The following is a 4,711-nucleotide window of genomic DNA, read 5'->3' as shown; positions in this document are numbered from 1 at the left end:
GAGTCTAATATTAGAAAGAAGTTGTAGATGGACATCTCACCAGAGAGAGATTAAAGAATACAATAAAAACTTGTCATCAGACATTTTAAACAGTCTCAATGAAAATATGTTCAGCGGGTCAGTCATGGAAGGACTTCCTCATCCAGGGGAAGAAATGACAGCTCACTTGAGATCATGCCTTTATTCTGCAAATTAGCCAATCCCAAGACATTGCTTCCAGCACCCTCCTTTTACCAGGCTCCCTCTTCTGTGAAACCTTTCTGGTCCTCAGTTCCCCAGCACCAAGTACCAGACAAGTGGAGGCCAACAGGCTACCCCTCAAGCCTGAGTCTACCAAAGTAATTCATACACTCTTAAAGGAAACTCGCCCATTCCCTGCCACCAAAACCACAATAAAGTATCTTGCCCTAGCTCCTATCTTTCTCTCCCTCCTCCACCTGCGTGATTCATTATAATATATGCTTCATCCCCTTTTCCTAGGAGACTATGAGAATAATAACAAATTCTCCTTCTATGACAGTCATTTTCATGCCTGGATGCCTTTTCATACTTAATTAAAACAAATCTCAGCTGCTACAAAATAAATTTTTATAAGAACATTAAAAAGTATGAAACTACGCGATACAATAAGGAGTTCCTATTCAATTATCTAGACTGTTTGCCTTAAAAGAAACTTTTCTGTCACATCAAGAAAGCCCACAATGTCCTGATTGTTTTTCAAAAATTGAACACAAAGCCCACACAAAAATTAAACAGAAGGATAAATAAATAAAAGACAATCTGGGCAAATAATTTACAATCAGAGTGGGCTGTATACTGGTCTATAAACTTCAAATTCGGAGATATGAGTTAATATAATGATCTACCTTACAGTGCTCTTACTGGGAAAAATGATTTTGTTATGGCAAGATTGAAATAAATCACTAAGTTGATCCTAAAGCAGGAGATGGAACCATCTTTATACATCAGCTGGTGGTATGGATTTACCAGTTGGTGGACCAAGGGGCAGGTTGCAAGTCTACACCCTTTGACCCCCTTGAAGGTTTAGAACACCCCTTGATCGTCCCAAACCATATTAATCATAAGTAAGTGTTGCTATGATTCAAAACTACTAGCAAACATTACGAGATCTAAACTTATAAGTAGAAGGGGAAGTGGGTCAAAAGGAACCTAGTTGAGTACAAGTTAAAGAAAGGTTACTGATGTCTAGACAAACATTAACATTCTATGTTGTTAGGGTACATTGCCCTAGAAAAATTGGAACCAAATAGAAAACAATTTTACATTGTATAAGAATTGCCATTTCGTGTTGCCAAACATACTATGCTAAGCAACTGCTAATGAGTACAAAGCTGGGGTGTTCCCATGGTAGAAGCACTTCTTATCTCACATGGAGTCTCTAGGTAAAACAGAGTCTGTTTGATAATTGCCCATAAAGCTTGGCCCATAACAATTTAATGTCTGAAACATTTTTAAATACTATGAATGTATTAAGCTAAGGGCTTTTCAACATAGTTCTATTGCATGCCTGAATGAGTCATCTCTGATCCTGGCTTCTCTATGATGTCTGTGCAAAGGTCAAACAGACCCTTTGCTTCAGGGACCCTTTTTCTGTATGAATTATACTAGAAACAACAGATAATCTATTTAGAGGTATACTGAAGGGTTACTGATTATCAGGACAGTAAACCAAACTAAATTAACAAACACTCATACTCACATATGCACAACACATTTTATTTGTATTATTTTGTTGTTGTCACTTTTTTTTTTGTAATATGAAGAGCCTGGGTAAAATTTCAGATCTGATTTATTTTTTTTTAATGAGTCCATTTCTTAAATTTTCTTTAAAGAATATGACCACATTTTCAACCATGTAATTACTTGGCATTTTTAAACTACTTTTCTACATGACAGTGGATAATGGTGAAAATTGCTTGGGATTTGATATCAGAAACCTGGATTTAGATAGATACATGACCATTTTATAACTGTAGATTTTGGAAAAGTCATTTAATCTCTCAAAGCTTAATTTTTCTTTCATTTAAAAGAGTTTAGCAAAATATAATAAATGAAATTGTTTAGACATAAGAGGAATTGTACTAAGGAAGCACATTTAAAGTAGAATGTCTTCTTTGATATAATGAGAGCAACTAAGAACAGAGCAGGGAGGAAGAGAAGGAGGAAAAGATTAACATTAAACAGAGTCATGAGGTGGGAGGGAAAGGGAGAGAAAAGGGAAATTGCATGGAAATAGAAGGAGACGCTCACTGTTATACAAAATTACATATAAGAGGTTGTGAGGGGAATGGGAAAAAAAAACAAGGAGAGAAATGAATTACAGTAGATGGGGTAGAGAGAGAAGAGGGGAGGGGAGGGGAGGGGGGATAGTAGAGGATAGGAAAGGTAGCAGAATACAACAGTTACTAATATGGCATTATGTAAAAATGTGGATGGGTAACCAATGTGATTCTGCAATCTGTATTTGGGGTAAAAATGGGAGTTCATAACCCACTTGAATCTAATGTATGAAATATGATATGTCAAGAGCTTTGTAATGTTTTGAACAACCAATAAAAAAGAATTTACAAAATATAGTTTCTTATATATCACATAAAAGAAAATAATTCAATTCGGGGAAATCCTATAAAATGACTGGTTTGAATTTTTTAAGAAATTATACAGCATAAAAACTTTATTCTGCTTCAAAAAAAAGGAAGAAAAAGATACTCTAAAGTAAAAAGAAGAAATTCTCCAAATGATGTTGCTAAAGTAGAACTATAATTTAAGCATTAAAAGAATACAGGAATATAAATCATTCTTAATAATAATAAAAAAAAACTTTGCTGATGTATTCTCAGTATGCTCTTTTAGAGCACCCAGTAGTCCAGCAAAATTCTTATGTTCTACATGTCCAACTCATAACACACATTTTAAAGACATTTCTCTTCTTTCATGATTTTACTAAGAATTACAAACTCTGAAGTTGGGTTTCCCTAGTATACTATTGAGAAAACCACTTTTTTAAAATTCTTCTTATAATTCTGTTTAATGCAAGGCCTTAACTGCCACAGTCTGGCTGGGCAAAAAATCACGAGCCACTCAAGCAGGAACAAACTTTATTTCCAAAACTCCCGCGATTGCCATGCATGCGGCCTTCTCCCAGGACACACTACACCAACAGGAAATCCTTCCTCCGGAATTCCCCCCTTTTAGCACTTCCCCAACCAATGGGAACTCTCCTCTCTGGGAGTCCAAAGTAGCAAGCCAAGGCAGACAGCAGGGGTCTAATCTCCAATTGAATGCACATCTTAACATAATCATTATCATCTCAATGACTTGCTGTCACCTTTCAACCAAAAATGCCATGTGTTATTTCTACTTGGCTATGGCTCTCAGCACTTAACATTAGCCCTTTAGGAATCATATGCTTAGCAGGGCATGGTGGCACATACCTACAATCCCAGTGACTCAGGAAGCCGAGGCAGGAGGATTGCAAGTTCAATGTCAGTCATGGAACTTAGGATCCTATTTAAAAGAAATAAAAGATAAAAATCAAAATAAAACAGGGCTGAGGATGTAGCTCAGTTGGTAAAGCACTACTGTGTTTAAATACCCAGAGGCACACATGTGCATAGACACACACACACACACACACACACACACACATACACACACGTACACACATACAGATTTAAAAAAAAAAAAGGAATAATGTGTTCCACTCTGAAAATGCTATTTCTTTCCTTCTTTGCAGAGTGTGTTTTTTTATAACTCTCTTTATTACTAGCACATAAATTGAATGTGTTAGGGTTCAGTACCCTAGATTCTTATATTGTTCTGTTTGTTTGTACTGGTAACTAGAACCAAGAATTCACATAAGGATAACATCTTGAAAAATGGCTATGCAAATCTAGAATGAGTATTATACTTTTTAACAATGGACAGTTTACAGATACACATGATCAATTTACACTTCAGCTGCTTAAACAACTGATAGAACCAAATTTGAACCTAATAGGTGAGTGCCTCCCCCCACTTCTCTGCAATTTGATTATCATAAGGAATGCTCTTAAGTTTTCAAAGGGATAGATCCTAGAGGTGCCTCCACAGGCAGTTGCTGAAAAATCCTTCAGGACTTATTTCTGGCTTTGCCTTTCCCTAATTTCTAAAGGAAGATTTTCAAATCTTGACATGCTCCTCTCTTCCCTACTCTCCTTGTTATTGAGACAAACTGTCTTTTTCTGTCACTGAATTTAAAAGCCCTTCAAACTCCATATTCCTATTTTTACTTAAAAAAAGACTCTAAGTGAGAAAAAATCCAGTCACAAAAGACCATATTTTATAGAATTCAACTTAAATGAAATGCCCAGAAGAGGCAAATTTATAGAGACAGACTTAGAAATTGTTTGGGTTTGGGGAGTCAGAGAATGGGAAGGTGAAAGTTAAGGGGTCTGGGATTTGTTTAGAGTTGAAAAAAATTTTAATACTATCTGTGGTGGTGTTTACACATATCTGTGAATTCACAATAAGCAATTAATTGTGCACTTTAAATGGGCAAGTTGTATTTGTGAATTATATATCAATAAGACACTTAAATACCATAGCAACACCTGACGTCTAGGGAAACATGTTGCCACATTATTGCCAACTGAGTGACCACTGGCTGCTTCAGTTTGATTAACATTGCCAAAATTTAAAGAGATTTCTT

Source organism: Marmota marmota, unplaced genomic scaffold (genome assembly GCF_001458135.2).
Source record: "Marmota marmota marmota unplaced genomic scaffold, marMar, whole genome shotgun sequence".
NCBI classification, from domain to species: Eukaryota; Metazoa; Chordata; class Mammalia; order Rodentia; family Sciuridae; genus Marmota; species Marmota marmota.
Note: the sequence above shows the minus strand (reverse complement) of the source record.